The sequence below is a fragment of the Pristis pectinata genome, chromosome 41, assembly GCF_009764475.1.
Source record: "Pristis pectinata isolate sPriPec2 chromosome 41, sPriPec2.1.pri, whole genome shotgun sequence".
NCBI classification, from domain to species: domain Eukaryota; kingdom Metazoa; phylum Chordata; class Chondrichthyes; order Rhinopristiformes; family Pristidae; genus Pristis; species Pristis pectinata.
The window spans coordinates 402,581-420,602 of NC_067444.1; the positions used below are offsets into that span (position 1 = coordinate 402,581).

At 47.0% G+C, this 18,022-nt stretch overlaps 1 long non-coding RNA gene across 1 annotated transcript; it reads right to left on the reverse strand.

Moving 5' to 3' along the window:
* Positions 1-1,816: 1,816 nt before the first annotated feature.
* Positions 1,817-12,804, reverse strand: LOC127566459 (uncharacterized). The gene is made up of 4 exons (XR_007955730.1): positions 12,663-12,804; positions 10,667-10,751; positions 3,004-3,162; positions 1,817-1,930 (listed from the first exon to the last, which is right to left on the reverse strand). It is a non-coding gene; the product is annotated as an uncharacterized LOC127566459 (long non-coding RNA).
* Between the last annotated feature and the right edge of the window lie 5,218 nt (positions 12,805-18,022).

An 18,022-nucleotide genomic window follows, 5' to 3' on the forward strand; every position in this document is an offset into this window, starting at 1 on the left:
TCCTAATCAGGGATAAGAGCACAGATGCATAAACACTCAGTGGAAGGGTCATCAACTAATTAACCATGGCTAGAACGCAAAATGCAGTAAGGTGCAATCACTGCAATGGGTTAACACTGAAGATACCCCCAATAGCCACTGAGAAATCTAAGGATATGAAGGTGGATGAGGGAAAGGTGCGTAAACAGTGTTGTCGGAGTTGCTGACTTCAACTTCCCAATAAAGGCTAGGACCTCCTTACTGCAAGGGGATTAGATGGCGGGGAATTTGTTAGGTGCACCTGAGAGGGTTTCTTAAATCAGTATGTAGAATGTCTAACTTGAGGAGGGGCCGTTGAGGTAGGGAAAATAATGAGGGTGTTAGGCAGGAGCAAGGGAGAGATTATTGGGAACAGTTGATTTTGGGCAACTGCACATCTGCCGTGGAGGGTGTTCAATGACAAACTGCACAGAGTACATAACTAGTATGTCCCAGTGAGAAAGGAGGACAAGGATGGCAAGGTAAAGGAACTTTGGCTTCCGAGAGGTTGTGAATTTATTCAAGAAGACAAAGAACGCACATTTAAGATTTAGGAAGCTAAAAATCAAACATGGTGCTTGAGGAATACGAAGAAGCCTGAAAAGAGTTCAAGAAGTAAATTAGGAGAGTCAAGACAGGCCATGAAAGGTGACTGTCAAGTTGGATTAAAAAGAATCCCAAGACAATCTACACATACATCAAGAGCAAAAATAAAAACAGGAAGAGGGTAGATCCACTCATGGATAAAGGAGAGAAAATGTACTTTGAGACGGAGGATGTGGACGAGGTCCTACCTGACCACATTGCGTCGGTGTTCACCAAGAAGGACATGAAGGATCACAAGATCAGAGTGAAGCATACTAATAGGCCGGGGCATTTTGAGATAAAGAAAGAGGTGGCATTAGGTCTCTTGTGGAACATTAGGAAAACTAAGTTCTCAGAGTCTGATTCGATATACCCCAGGTTTATGAAAGAGGCAAGAGGGGAGATTGATAGGGCCTTGACCCAGAACTTTGTGTCCTCTCTAGCCACAACTGAGGCCCTGGAGGACTGGCAAGTGGCTAATGTGCTTCCTTTTTCAAGAAGGGAAAATATAGACCGGAGAGTGTCACATCAGTGATGGGGGAAATATTGGAGAGGATTCTGTGGGATAGGATTTATGAGCATTTGAAAAAATATGACCTAATCTGGGACAGTTAGCATGGCGCTGTGCGGGACATATCAAGTCTTACTAAGTTGGTTGACCTTTTCGATGAGGTGACGAAGGTGATTGATGAAGGGAGAGCAGTGGATATTTCCCACATAGATTTTAGTAAGGCATTCGACAAGGTCCCTCATGCTAGACATCATCCATGGTGTCTTGGACATTTGGATTCAGAGCTGGCTGGCCCATAAAAGACAGAGGGTAGTGTCCGATGGTTCCTATTTTGGCTGGAGGTCGGTGACTAACGGTGGTCTGCGTGGATCCGCAATGGGACTTCATCTGTTTGTGATATCTGAAAACGTAGATGGGTGGGTTGGTATCCTTACGGTGCTGTGAATAGTGTAGAAGATTGCCAAAAGACACAACAAGATACAGATCAGCTGCAGCTAGACAGAGAAATGGCAGATAGTGTGTAATCCGGCCAAGTGTGACGTATTGCACTTTGGAAGGTCACATGTAAGAGGAAAGCACACAGGTAATGTCAGGACACTTGACAGCATTGACGAGCAAAGGGATCCTAGCTCTCTGAAAGTGACCATACAAATTAGTAGGGTAGCACAAAAGACGTATGACATGGTTGTCTTTATTAGTCACGGCATTTTCAGGAATCAGGAAGTTATGTTGCAGATTTTTAAAACTCTGCTGAAGCCGCATCTCGATCATTGCATTCAATTCTGGTCGCCCCCTTATCGGGAGGATGTGGATGTGCTGGAGAGGGTACAGAAGAGGTTCACCAGAATGCTTCCTTGATTAGAGGGCTTTACTAATAAGGAGAGGTGGGACAAACTGAAATTGTTTTCTCTGTAGCAGCAGAGGCTGAGGGGAGACCTGAAAGAAGTTTATAAAATTAAGGGAGGCATGGATTGATAGCCGATATGGTTTTCCAGGGTCGAAATGTCTAACACATACACTAGGGGGCATTCGATTAAGGCGAGAGAGGGAAAGTAGAAAAATGTGTGGGGCAAGTGTTTTGTTTGGAAACAGAGTGTTGGGTGCCTGGAATGCGTTGCCAGGGGTGTACTGTGGAGGCTTTGATAGGCACACGAATGTTCAGGGAATAGAGGGATGCGGACCATGTCCATGTTGAATGGATTAGTTTAATTAGGCTTCCTTAGCTTAATTTATTCTGCACAACACCATGGGCCGATGGACATGTTCCTGTCTTCTATGCTCTAATGCGGCTTCCACTGCCCAGTGTCAACACAGACGTGTGGTACAACTTTTTCAGCTGGGCAACTCCTTTATTGCTGCTCCTGATCTCCCCTCCCACACTCCATCATAAACCACCCCGCTCTTCCCCAGTGTTCATGGTATTGTCAGTTATGGTGAAGTGGGGAAGATATTGGTCCATGAGCTCATGAATTATGGTTCATTACAACTCTGCTGCTGCTACTGAATATAGTGTCTTCTGAGCAATGAGTTTTGAACTGCTCCACCTGACAATCTGACAGCTGTGGGTTCTTTGTAGTTTAAACAAATGTAATTCCCTGATGGGATTGAACCAGATGATCAGTTGTAGTTCACTACCATACCACTGTGTTAAGCACAGCGTGCTCGGAAGGAACAGATGACTGAATCTGCAGTTCCCAGCTCCGTGTCTCACAGAATTTAGACCTGATGCCGGATCTGTGGGACACAATTGATCAGATGTCCATTTGCGCTGCAGTGAAGAGCCCCGGGAGTGTGAAAAGGGGAGCGAGTCTGACCTTGGTCTCTCTTCCCTCTGCTGCTATAGTTCCGTGACGTTGGGATAAACAGGACGCAGAGTTCCTCCCACTCACCTCATGTTCCTGTCCACTGAAATGTTGCTCATCTCTCAACATCAAGCGGAGCCCTTCAACTCCTTCTTCAATCACAGGTTTCAGTCTCTTCCGGTAGAAGTTTGACAACTGGAACAGTTGGTAATCCCCGCACTGTATCAGGAGCTCAGACATCGTAGTCTTTGGATTTGTGAGGAGAAAGAGAAGTTAAACTCCAGCCCAAACGCAAATGGAATATAAATGACTGCCCAGAACACAAATGAAAAAAAAAACTCTGCAAAAATAAAACCTTCTTCTGCTCAACCCTCACCACCCAGCCCACAGATGATCCTCACCATCCGCTCTCCACAATGATAATTTCTCCTCCAGCTCTGCAACATTTCCACTGTCACCATCATTAGAAACTGAGTAAAAGATGTGGATCTCCAACACGACAACCAGCTCTACCAAGCCCACCCACCACCACCTGGCAAGATCCATGCGCGGCAACTTCCAGCACGAACGGTGCCAGTCCCATTTGTCTTGAGGTACGCACTCCTGGATTACTTCTTCAACATGTTCCCTTAATATTCTCATGCACAGGGCATGATCACTCCCAAGGTCACCCGTTACTGTGTATCACATTACAGAGTGAGGGAACCCCTCCATTGCGGAGATCAGTTGGGAATCGGCTGCATTCGGTCTGGAGTCACACATAGGCCGGGGTAACACTGCCAGGTTTCCATCCATGAATGGGATGTGTGGACCAGTTTGGTACCAAAGATAATCCAGCAGTTACACGTTCACCAAAACTGACACTGGTCTTTCATGACAGATCTATTTATCATTTCGTTATTCCAGACACTTTGGTGGGATTCCAACACATCTTGGCCCAGGGCTCTGGATATTCACAGTCCAATAAATGGCACCATTTACACTATTTACAAATCTCCATCTCCCTCCCCCTCTTTATGCTGCGATGTCCCCACTTTGACCAATGAGGGATATTCGCTGATGATTGCACAACATTCATCACAATTCGTGACTGCTCAGATAATATTGCCAATATATCACCAAATGTAGGAAGACATGGACGATATTCAGGCCTTGGCTGATAGGTGACAAGTAGCATTAGTGACACACAAGTGCCGGGTAATGACGATATCAAAGAATAGAAAGTTGAGCCATCACGCCCTGACATTTAATGGCGTGACCATCACAGAATCCTCACGATGAAGATTAACATTGATCAGAAACTGAACTAGAACCGTTATATACAACACGTTGTCACAACAACAGGTCTGGGCCAGGAATGCTGCAGCGGGTAAGTCATCTTCTAAGTCCCCAAAGCCTGCCCACCATCTACAAGGCTCAAGCCAGGAGTGTGATGGACTATTCTTCATGAGCCCGGATGTGCAGCTTTAACAACAATCAAGAAGGTCGACACGATACAGGACGCTACACGTAACCATTCACTCACTCCACAACCGGAGAACGGGAGCAGCAACTTGCAGCATCTACAGGATGCACGACAGCAAGTCAAGACTCCTTCAAAAGCACCTTCCAAACACTCCCAGTCTCTCCCAGCTAGAATGACCAGGGCAGCAAAACCATGGGAACACCACTACCAGAAATTTGCTCTCCAAGTCACACACCATCCTGCCTTGGAAATATATCACCATTCCTTCACTGTTGGCAGGTCAAAATCCCAGAACTCCCCCCACCAACAGCATGGTGTAGAGGTTCAAGAAAGCAACTCTCCACCAACTTCTCAAGGGCAATTAGAGATGGGCAATGAGACGCTGGCTGAACCTGCAAAGCCCACTTCGCTTGAACAAATAAAAAGGCTTCAGTCCTAATACGCACAGACACAAACGTTATTGGCATTATTCTGCTGGAGTTTCTGTGATTTTCGTAATACCAGTGATGTTTTATCTGGGTACGTTTGCCTCTGCCGTTGCCCTTTTAGAACCTGATAATAAATATGTTCCTTGCCACCATTTCATCTATCCCTTCAAAGCCATCTTAAGACCACCTGGATTGCAAGTCTGATGGAGACTCCGGCTCTGTCCTGCAGATAGAGGATCACTGGTCTCCTCGAAGAATTGGCAGAGGAGGACATTCAGCCCGTCTCGACTGTTGTTGCTCCCAACCACGGCTGCTTTCCTGCCTACTTCACTTCCCAGAGATGGCTCCCCTGTTTGAAGTCTTATCTTTCCTCTATCTACAGGGAGGCAACATCTCCATGTGGGACCTGCTCCCTGGAGAAGACTCTGCTTATTCTCCCAACAACAGACACCCCATCACTATTTCTCTCCTTTCCTGTGTTTGATGTGCCCATCACCATCGCATCAGTCTGGGTGACCTCCGGCTCCCCGGGTCACTATTTCTCAGGAAGCCTGCATCCGCACATTAATGCACACCTGAATTTTCCATTAGGGTGACCCATCCCCCTACTGTCAGTTCCTCTACCCTCTCACCCAGTGTCTGTGCTGCCCGTGGAGGTTAACTGTCTCCTCACTCAACCCCTTCCTTATTCCCTTTTACGTTGTGAACTGCAGGCCGAAGCACCAGATCCGGAACTGATGCTAAGACAATATTTATATTTGAATGAATTATGGAACACTGCTGTGTCCTTCCTTGATTTTGAGTTCACTGCATCCACACCACCTCCCCCCCGCCCGCACCTTTTTGCATCTTCAGCCATGGTGGTGACAGGCGATCCCAATATAAGATAAGATATCTTTATTACTCGGATGTACATCGAAACACACAGTGAAATGCATTTTTTGCGTAGTGTGTTCTGGGGCAGCCCGCAAATGTCGCCACACTTCCAGCGCCAACATAGCGTGCCCACAACTTCCTAACCCGTACGTCTTTGGAAGGTGGGAGAAAACAAGAGCACCCGGAGGAAACCCACACAGACACGGGGAGAACGTACAAACTCCTTAGAGACAGTGGTCGGATTTCATCCCAGGTCGCTGGCGCTGTAAAGCGTTAGGCTAACCGCTGCACTGACGTGCCTGCCCTCTACACTACTGTGCAGTGTAATATATAGTATTATTGTAAATAATATAATAAAATAAATGTAATAAATAATAGTATTGGTGTTCTGTGATAAACAGTACATTCACAGGACAATCAGACAATAATTAAGATGACGAGGAAGATTTTGCCTTGTGAACTGGGAACGACCACCAACATCCTGGGGGTCAGCAGTAACCAGTAGCTCTACTGAACCAGCCACTTCAATACTGTTCCTACAACATCAGGTCACAGGATGGGAATCTTTCAGTGAGTAACTCCTCGCCTAACAGCCCATATTTACACCCGATCTGTAAGGTACATGTTAAGATTTGATGCAGTTCCAGCACCATCCAGGACAGGGCAAACTACCTGACTGGCAGCCCATCAATCACTGGAGTAACCGGGTCAATTTTGGATGAGGAATCGGCAGATAGTCTGGTCCCACAGGGATCAGTGCTGGTTCTCAACTATTTGCAATCTATGTTAATGACTTGGATGAAGGGACCAAGTGCAGTCCAGCCAAATTTGATGATGAAACATAGAACGGTTCTGCACAAGAACAGTCCCTATGCCCACGATGTCTGCACCAACCATGATCTCACTTTGAACTCAGTCCACCATGGTCCATATACCTCTATGCTCCGACAGTCCATGAGTCTGTCTAGATGAATTTAAACATTGCATTTGTATCTGCGTCCACCACTTACACTGACAGCGTGTTCCAGACACTGACAACTTTGTGCATCAAAATGTGGATCGCACATTTCCTTTAAACTTTCCTCCGATCACTTCAAATATCTGCCCTTTAGTATTTGACGCTTCCACCCTCAGTAAATTACCGATTATCAACCCTGTCATGCCCCCTGTAACGTCAGATGTCTATCGGGTCTCAACCCAGCTTTAAAATCCCCAGAGAAAACAGTCCAAGTTTCTTCTTCTCACAGCTGATACTCTCTGATCCAGGTAACATCCTGGTGAGGCTCCTCTGCACCCCCTACAAATCTGTAAGGAAAGAGTTCAATTTGTTGGAAGTCATATGTTATTCCTCCTTGGTACGCGAAAATATATGTAACACAAAATGGTTGTTCAAAGACAAAATTGTGTTGGAGAAACAAAGGACTGCAGATGCTGGAATCTAGATGAAAAACTCTATGATGCTGGAGAAACACAGCAGGCCAGGATCCCAATATATAGGAGGGAAAAACAGAACAGTGATAAGTGTATAAAAGAGGGGAGGCTTGGTGGGCAAATGGTGTTAGCTTGGAATGTAATGATGAACAAGATGCTCGTCTGGGAAAGGAAAATGATGTGTAGCTGCAGGAACTATCTGGTATTGTACCATGGGAAAGTACTAGGGTAAGGGGATTTAAGGGTATAAAAAAGGGCTAATTCTTTGTGCCAAAGTACTCTCGCTTTATGCTCGATTCGCAACAAGTAAATTGAGTGACAGACGGGAGTGTAACACGAGGAGTTATAGAAGAAGAAGTACCATACAGTAAAAAACAGGCCCTTCAGCCCACCATGTTGTGCCGTCTATCAAACCATCCTCACACTATCTAACCCTTTCCTACCGCATATCCCTCTATCTCACATTCCTCCATATGCCTATCCAACAAACTCTTGAACTTGTCCAATGTATCTGCATCCACCACCACGCCAGGCAGTGCATTCCATGCACCAACAACTATCTGGGTGAAAAACCTCCCCCTGACATCTTCCCTGAACATCCCACCCATAACCGTAAAGCCATGCCTTCTCGTATTGAGGATTTGTGCCCTGGGAAGGAGGCGCTGACTGTCTACTCGATCTATTCCTCTCAATGTTTTATATACCTCTATCATGTCTCCTCTCATCCTCCTCCTTTCCAGTGAATAAAGCCCTAGCACCTTAAGCCTCTCCTCATATTCGATACGCTCTAATCCAGGCAGCATCCTGGTAAATCTCCTCTGCACCCTCTCCAACTCCTCCACATCCTTCCTATAATGCGGCGACCAGAACTGAACACAGTACTCTAAGTGTGGTCTAACTAGAGTTTTGTAAGGCTGCATCATCACTTCGCCGCTCTTAAACTCAATCCCAGACTTATGAAAGCTACCATCCCATAGGCCTTCTTAACTGCTCTATCCACCTGTGAGGCAACTTTCAGTGAACTAAAAGTGATCCCCCAGATCCCTCTGCTCCTCTACACTGCCAAGAACATTGCCATTCACCCAGTACTCTGCCCTGGAGTTTGTCCTTCCAAAGTGTACCATCTCACACTTCTCTGGATTGAACTCCATCTGCCAGCTGTCAGCCCAGCTCTGCAGCCTATCAATATCCCTCTGTAAGCTCTGACAGCCCTCCACACTATCCACAACACCACCGATCTTAGTGTCGTCCGCAAACTTACTAACCCAGTCTTCCACCCCCTCATCTAAGTCATCTATAAACATCACAAAAAGTAGAGGTCCCAGAACCGATCCCTGCGGGACACCATTAGTCACTGCCCTCCAATCCGAGGACACCCCTTCCACCACAACCCTCTGCTTTCTACAGGCAAGCCAATTCCTAATACACACAGCCAAGCTTCCCTGGATCCCTTGGCCTCTGACCTTCTGAAGAAGCCTACCATGTGGTACCTTATCAAACGCCTTATTAAAATCCATATAGACCACGTCCGCCGCACTACCCTCATCAATCTTCCTCGTCACCTCCTCAAGAGATAATGCCAGACAATGAAACTCACAAGGAGTCAAGAGATTTGCGGCAGAGTGGAAATGCGACATAGCAAACAAGATCTGACTGAATAGCAAGCAGGTCGGTCGTGAATGGGGTGGGGGGTGCGATTCATTATTCCTGCTTCTGATGTTTATTTATAACATTCATTTCCGCACCAATGGAACATGGTGGTGACACTGTCTGCCAGCTATTAGAACAACTGCAGTTACTTACATCGTCTGTTCTGACAGCGCCTCTTAAACCAACGAGGTCTTCCACCAAGGATGACAAGCATGGGTAGAGGTGAACACCACGATCTGTACTGTAACATTTTCTCAAACACACATCCTGGAAATAGTCTCTACATCTGGACAGTTACCTTTCCTCTAATACACATTCCTTAAAAACTCAGGGCAGGTGCTGCATTCCCATGTTCCCACTGATCCCACATGGACCCACTACCCATTCCCTCTCCAGCTCATGTGCTACACTCGTTCGTACCCTCCCTCTCTATTTCCTCTCTTCTCTGTTGCCCATCTCCCAATAAGGCCCCTCACTTTCCTTTCACAAGACCTCAAATGTTTCATTATTCTGCTGTCCCCACTCCCCTCAAATTTCACTCACCTGCTCCTTGGTTGAGACTTGATGATTCCTTGATTAATGAGCCTCTGATGTCTCAGGCAATCGCTTCACTTGGGCCAGTTCCATGGCCCTGACTGGTGTCTCTGATCCCACTCCCGCTGGGTTGAATTTATTCACTTTCCTTCAAGGGCGGAACACATTCCATTGGGACCCTGCCCTCAATCCGGCTTTGCCTGGTGTCGGAGTTCCCCTATCCTGATCATCTTCCCTTGAAGATCCGATTGACAAAAGTCTCTTGAAAACTTTCTCTATGTGAGTTAATTTCCTACCTGAAGAATCCCGAATTACAGGTTATAGTGCAGTCATTTAGATCTGAGCAAAACACAGATTCAGAATTGGTGGCTGCAATGTGAGCCGACGTTCTGAGTGAGCAGATTTTGGAACGGGACTATGCTGGTGAATGTGAACTGGGTCACTTGCCGGGTGTCCAGCTCGAGAAGTAGGTGACTGAACACACCCACTGTCTGACGGAACAGGGCAGACACAGTAACATTGATTATAAATAACACTGTAGATAAATACACTGATGACCAGGGGATCTTTATGGCAGTACAGCCGAGGCAAATATTACTGGAGTTATCCTCCACAAGCTAAACCCTCCCCTGGTGACAGACTCTCCAGTCCCCCATGGCCGATCTGATCCTGGTCACACGTTTCCCAATCCCTGGGGCCCTATCCTCCCCGGGACACACGGTGCATAATCTCCCATGGCCCACCTTTGCCATCCCATCCCCCAGGACACATTCTCCACGGGTTACACACCGTCAGATCCCCTGGGGTCTACCCTCCCCGGTTCACACACTGTCCGATCACTATCCGAGTGAACCCCTGCACTCTGCGATAAGATCACAGCTCTCCTACTTCTGACATTTCAAGTATCCTTGGAATGATTTTTATTCAGACTGAGGAATACGACACATTCAGTCCCTCAGAGCCAACACCCATGACTAGTTTCCTTCCTACATCCCTCCCCAGACTGCTCTCGAGAAGACCGTGTGTTCCCGTGACAAAGGAAACCCCATCACTGTCGCTCTCCCATTTCTGCCTCTGACCTGCTCCCCGCCGCTGCTCCCCTCCGGGTATCCTCCTGCTTCCTAATTCACTCCATTCCTCAGGTGGCTGCGCTCCTCATTATCTGTGCTTATGCATATCAAAACCCCCATAACGGTGACTTATTAGACAATTCCTTCCAATGTGTCTGTGCTGCCTCCTGGAGATGTCAACTCTCTGTGCTCAGCCCCTTCCTTGTTCCCACTTCCTTCGTGAACCTCAGGTATTTGCACCAGATCCAGACCCACTATCAGGAATACATTTATATTTTAGAGAAGACTGCACACACCTGCGTGTTTGCTTGATGTGGATGTCACTGCATCTCCTCCCCCGCCGGCACCTTCAGACATCAGGTGATCCCAAATTCCAGTGCTCTGGAATAAACAAGATCAGCAGGAGCGTTAGACTATAATTGAGACGAGTAGGGAAACATTGCCTTGCGAACCAACAGACACGCTGTCTGATCCAATGGACCAGATCCACCCCGCATCACACACTGCCTGAGCGCTGACAGCCCTGGGACCCACCTTGTCCGCATCACATACTGTCCATCGCCCCGGTTCATATGCTGTCCGATCCCCAGTGTCCACGTTCCTCGGGTCACACACTGTACGATCTCCACTGACCCATCCTCCCCCATCACACTGTATGACCCCCCGTCCCCATGGTCCACCCTCCCCACATTACACACTCCCAGTCCGATCCCCAATCCCAAGGTCATTGATTTTGGAACAGAGAAGGTTTGACGGATGCACAACAGAGGTTTTCATAATCCTGTGCAAATCTGGAGGAAATAACTAGACCATCAGTCCCCTGGGAAGTTTCAGTCACTGATGCGAGCAGATTCCAAACAATATGCTAAAGTCAGAGAAATCAATCTGGGTATTTTGTCAACATTTTGTGATTTCAGGATTGAGAATAAGCATCCTGACGGGGGAAGGGTAAGGGGGAAATAGACAGACACAGAGACACCTGCAGTGACCCTGAGTCCCTCCCACACCCCAAGGATGGGACCTCGGGGCTGAACCGGCGACTGTCTCATAACATTCTGGTGAACTTCTACTGGTGTATGGTAGAGAACATCCTGACATACAGCATTACTGCTTGGTATGCCAGCTGCACTAGGAAGGAGAAGAAGGCTCTGCAGAGGGAGATCAAGACGGCCCAAAACATCATTGGGACTCAGTTACCAGCAATGAAGGACATTTATCAGGCTCGATGTCGGAGCAGGGCTTTAAACATCATTCGAGAACCAGCTCACCCTGCTCACTACCTTTTTAAACTACTCCCCTCTGGTAGGCGATACAGGACAATACATGCACACAATACAAGACTGAAACACAGCTTTTTTCCCCAAATCTATTAAATTGTTGACCATTGACTGACACCTCCTGTACAGACATACACATACTATGTCTTTCCCCCTTTACCGGCTGGATTCATCACGGTGTTATTTAATATATTGATATGCTTCTGATTATCATTATTATTACCATGTGTAGCGGTTGCTACCGCGGAATAAAACAAGACTCTACTCGGAGGATTGCCAAACAGAACTGGTTTATTTTCCCGCCCTGCGCGGGCCCTTTAAGGGAGAATGTTCCCGCCCAAAACAACCGGCAATGACCCACCGCCATCTTGGGCCTCGTCGCTCCGACGCCGCGCGACCCGACTGCCGAGCCGGTTCGCCCGACTAGACGGTGAGTCGCCACACATGGTTCATTTGCACACTGCCTTTTTATATTTTTAATATACTTTATATTTGTGTATGTATGTTTGTTTTATTTTATAGTTATAATTGTTCTTACCAATTTACTGTTTTGGTTTTTATTAGGCAAGAGAGTGCCATCGTAATCTGGTTGTGTTGTTGTTGCAACAGTAGAATGACAAATAAAGAACTAAACTAAACTAAAACAAATAGGGCTGGCTGGGGGATGGGGGGTTGCGGGAAAAGGGCTTCACCAGGGGAGTGGGCCCGGTCTATGGGGAGAAGGCGGTAGCTCCAGAGGTAAATAAGGAGGGGGACGGGGCTGCTAAACTGAATCGCTGCCCCTCACATTGCGACAGACCCGAATCTCACTGCCTTGCCTGAACGGGCGAAGGAGGAAGACATTCATACACGTGGAGCTGTGCACCGAAGGGCGATTACTCGGTTTAACCTGCTCTTTCTGCAGGGACACAATGGGTCGAATGGCCTCTTTCTGCAATCATGTAAAACTACACTGCGGCGGAGTCACTGCCCAACATCAGACCCCGCCCGCACGGGACCGGCGGAAAATACCCACCGATTGGAACTTGCGGTCGTCGCCCGCAGGCAGCTGAGCCTCCTCCCGGCTCCCCGCGCCAGGGTTGGGGGGCGAGGGATCTCTCCCAGCCCCGGTCCCGGAGACTATCTACTGCAGACCCGCTTCAGCCGCGACCCATCCGGTGACTGTGAGCAGGGGGCGGGGACTCGTAAACAAACCCGCAGATGCTGGAAACCTGCGGTGAAGCGGCAGGCGGGGTCACGAGGCGGCAGGCAGGCCTCCTCCTGCTTCTCACCGATAAATCAGTCTACTCACCGGCTCCGGCAGCGGGACGCCTCTTCTCCCGTCGGTGGGGAAACCGGTTCACAAACGGCCCCAACTCCCCCGGAGGGAAATGGGAATAAATAAAATAGCGGCACATTTGCTCTGAAGTTTTTTCGGGTTTGACCGGGAGTTTGGAGAGGGAGCGGGAGGCGGGGTCTGCGGGGTACAGCCCCCTCGGCGGTCCGCCTCCGCTATTTTCTATCACCAGTGATTGACGTCCTCTCGCACCAATGGGACCAGGATTGCTCGACCCTCCTCTGTTGACAGTTGAAGGGTCAGGTGGCGGTTGGTGGGCGCGCGCTCGGCTTTTCAACCGTCTCCGTGCGAGCTGGGCAGAGCGTGTGTGACGGCACAAGTGTGAGGGTAGCCCGAGTGTGACATCGAGACCTCCGAGTGCCCTCCCGGTGTCCGATCCTGCTTCACGCCAACCACACTGCTGGGTGGCGGTATCGTCAGCGGCTCCCACTTCGCTCATCCCACTAACATTGTTGCTTTCAGAACTCCAAATGCGGATTTTCCCAATCTGGGCTGCTCTCTTTTTTCCTGCAGCACATTCAGCCCAGTTATGTTTCCCGGTAACGCAGCGATCTGTACCCATCGGCGTCCCTCCCCAATAGCTGATGGAACCGCCGCCTCGCGGACCTTTATTATAAATCCCCCGACCCCTCTCTCCGCACCAGGGGTCCCTGATGCCAGTCAGGGTTTCCACTTATAACCCGAATTTTCAGCGAGCATGTCTCAGAGAGTGTTAACCCTTTGCTCATTTCCGTCTCTCCACCATTAAGTGATGGCTACATTGGGTCTGGAGCTCCCTTCGTTCTGACTGCCTCAGGACACTGGCCACACCCCGATGCGAGAGGCTGAGGAGTGCTGGGCCACAATGAATCAGCCCCTGCGACCTTGTTGTCAACCATTCTCTCTACCTCAGTCCCCGTCATGAATTGCTCTTCCACGGGAGGGGCACAAAGCTCAACTCCCTCACTGGCACAGTGACGTTTCCATAAGGCAGACATGGTTCCCGGAGGGACACGATCAATCTTTGCTTTTCCCAGTCCTGCCTTCACCAGGGCCAGAAACATTTCTTTCCGAGTCAACCGGGATTACTGGCTGCATCATCCACATTGCCTCCCATATTTCATTTTGACCGCAGAGCTGTGACTTTCACTTTTCCATCATCAATCTGTCTCAGTCCCTCTATCCTGTCACATGGCTCCTTCAAGGGCCGTCTCACTTGTGGTACTAAGATAGGCAGCAAGACCCCCTTCATGTTGGCAGGTGCATATTGAACATCCATCCATCCATCCCTGTGCCATCCCACCTCAGTGTCCGGTAAATCCCAGTATGCATAGCCATAGACTGAAGTCCGATAATTCCCTCATTTATCGTATGCCAAGGTAGGCTGTGTAGCTCCCAATCTACCACAGAGGGATATACCCTCAATACCACACGTTGAATCCGTGCGACCAGATCCGTAGGGTCATCGTTATCACTTCGCATCTGGTGATTAATACTGCCTTGTATAGAGAAAAGGAGAAAATTATTTGCCTCCTCTGCAGTCAGAAACACCGCGTTGGCGCCCACAACCCATAATTGAGTTAACCAGAAGGCAAGGGACTCAATGTGGGATAAATTTAAACAAGGGTCTTTTGCTTAAATTTATCCCACATTGCCGCTTTTCCTGAATTCTCCACCCCCCTCGTCTGTCTCTCTTCCTGCGTCATGCGTTCACTACCTGGTCACAGTCTCAGTCCTGTTGATAATCATCGGACAAGCCTGCAAGGTCAGCTTCTCATCATCGGTGCCCCGCTCATACCTCGGCAGGAGACCCTCGAGACCATCGCCACACTGAGCGTCGGGATGATACTGAGTGTCCCGGCTATCGGGATCCCAACCATTGGCGCTTGTTCTGACTGGATCCAGATCCTGATCCCTCAGCCATTCCCAATTTTGCTGGCATGCTTGAATGAGCTTACATGCTGGGGAAGTTTGCAGGGTTTCGGCCCGTTCGGGGACTGACAATCGATTCAGTTAAAGTGACATTTTGCAGTTCCGGGATTTCCACTTTCCCTGTAAGGGTGTCCACTCGTTGCGCTGACCCTGACACCAGTTTTGTTCTTTTTTCCAGGAGCACAGCAAGATCCATAGGACCGTACCCTTACTTTGCTTTCGTTTTGGTAACCTTGCCTTATTTAACACAGTGAACGCCGTACCCAGGATGTCGCCACGACTGCTTGCCATCTCTGATCTCCAACAAGTGGGAGGGCAACACATGGACAATGTTTTGGCCACTGCTGCAAAACCATGGGTGTTGTCCGTCCACCCCGGTACCTAAACTCAGTCCCACCTGTGGGTATGTCCTGTTTACAAAGTGTTTTGCTGAATCCGACAGGCTATGCCAATTTTGTAACAGAATATTTTAAAATTCCTTCCTTGTTATTTCCTGATTCAGCGGCAAGAGGTATTCAGAAACAAAGGAGGCTCTATACACACATTAAAGGTCATTTAAAAAAATACTTTAATAGGATTATACAAAGTCCGCTCAATCACCATTTCACTACAATACAGAAGGAAAGAATACTTATCCACCGGTCAATGAATTTATCTGACAGAATCCAGGAGGATACCTCAGGTATCTGACAGCCGCTTCTTCAGTAATCTCTCTCTCTCTGCCTGGTGTCGGTCTCTCAGAACTGGTCATAACTCCAGCCTAAAGTAGATTCTCCTTAGTCAAAGGTTCAGCTTTTTTTAATACCCTTCAAAGCCCCTTACCCGAGTACTTTTCCATGGCACCAGCTGGTACCTTCTTATCTCTGGGAACATAACTTAAAGACCGAGACATCAGGTTTTGCAGAAAAACATATTTTTCACCATTAAACATTATCTACACCCCAAGGTTGGGTACCAGGACTCTGGTACGTTCCTAAAACATTCACCACACTCCAAGCTGACACCATTTTGCCTCATACACTGTTGCACGTACTAAGAAGAATCAAACATGACTTCTGGAAAATTTAACTCTCCCCTTACGTGGATTGAAAATTGGTCACTGGACAGAAGGCAAAAGTTGTAAACAAAAGGATACTTCTCAGGTTGGAAGGCTCCTGAACCAACTGGCCCAACCTAATCACCACAGTTTAGCAACATGATGATCAATTTGCACTAAAAAGTGTTTTTTCTGTTTTAATTTATGTTCTTTCTTGTAAAATTGTGTATAATTTATGTTGACACAAGGTATTCTGCATATGCTGGAAGCTGGAGCCAAACACACAAAATGCTGGGCTGATGCAGGGTCTTGACCTGAAACGTGAACTGTATTTACCTCCATAGATGCTGCCCTCCAGAGACCTGCTGAGCTCCTTGAGTATTTTGTGGATAATTTATTTTGGTGTTTTTTTCTTGTGAATGCTGCGCCTGTGATGCTGCTGCGCCAAGCTAGATTTTCATTGCACTTGTGCATGTGACAATACACTCGACTATGACACTGTGACTGACGGGTACAGCAGGGATAGGGGTTAGGACACCAGCCATTCAGATTTTTTTCTTTTTCAATATTTTTATTAGTTTTCAAATTAATACAGATTGCTATATAGCATCAATATTTATACATGTAATACAAAGAGATCAGGATAACAATCATAGCATATATAATAATAAAGAACAATGAACTATTAAAAAATCTGTAGATCCAACGGTCTCTAAGTAAATGAATATAATACAAAAGAAAGGAAAGAAAAAGATTTATTATATAAATTAAGAAAAAAACAAATCAATAAAAACATTATAAACCATATAATCTAAACAAAAAAAAAGAAAAAAATCTGGGCTAAAATTTCTCAGTAGAAACAGAGCAATATTATGTCGTCAAGTCCGTTCCTCCAAGTTGAAAAGTTATTGAAAGGGGATCTACATCATGTGAAAATATTGAATAAATGGACTCCAAATATCTTCAAATTTAAGTGAAGTATCAACGGTACCACTCATAATTTTTTCCAAGTTTAAACATGATATAGTTTGAGAAAACCATTGAAAAGTAGTAGGGGGTATTGGATCCTTCCATTTAAGCAAAATGGATCGTTTGGCCATTAATGAGCCATTAAGATTCTACTTTAATGATTAAGCTGATGTCATATTTCCATGCCTGCCGAAAATCTACAAAAGTAACTGGGACTGAGCTGAGGGAGGAGAGTGTAAAGAGGCTTTGAGTGAGATGGGCCGGGGGCCAAAGTAAGGCAAATGGAACAGAATGTGGAAAATGTGAAGTGAGCCACATTGTTACAAAACAGAAAAGCAGTGCATGATTTTAAAATGGTATGACTTGATAATGTGATATCGAGAGCAACCCATGAGTACTTGTACACAAGGAATACAAGTGGTATATTGGCATTTATTTGAAGATGATTTGAATACCAGAGTTAAGATGGCCTGCTGCAATTTTATAGAAGCTGAGAGAACACACCTGGAGGATTGTGTGTGACATTGATCTCCTTCCTTAAAAATAAGGATATACCTGCAGTGGAGGGAATGCAGAAAAGATGCACCAGACAAGTTCCAGGGATGGTGGGTTTGCATTATGAGGAATTTGAGTAGACTGCACCTGTCATCTCAAAAGTTTGATCTTGTAGAAACAAACAATATACTTACAGGACTGAAAGGCAGAATGCAAGCAGGCTATGCTGTTGGCCACAGAGGCTAGACGCAGAAGTCAGTCTCAGAATAAGGAGACCACGAAACACTTCCCAAGTAAAGAATGATAAATCTGGAATTATGCCCCAGATCACTGTGGAGGCCCAGACATTGAGTTAATTCCACACAGAGATTGAAAGACCTTTCATATTAAGATAATGATGGAATATGGGGACAGTGCAGTGTAATCATGACCTTGATGAGTGGTGACACAGGTTCAAAAGGCCCAAACAGACAACATCTATCTGCGTAAGGAGTTCAGGGAGTTAGGTGCTAAATTGAGGGGCAGCACATCCAGAGTAACAATCTCAGGATTGCTACCTGTGCCACATGCGAGTGAGGAGAGTATTAGGAAGATTAGACAGATTAATACGTGGCTGAGGGGATGGTGC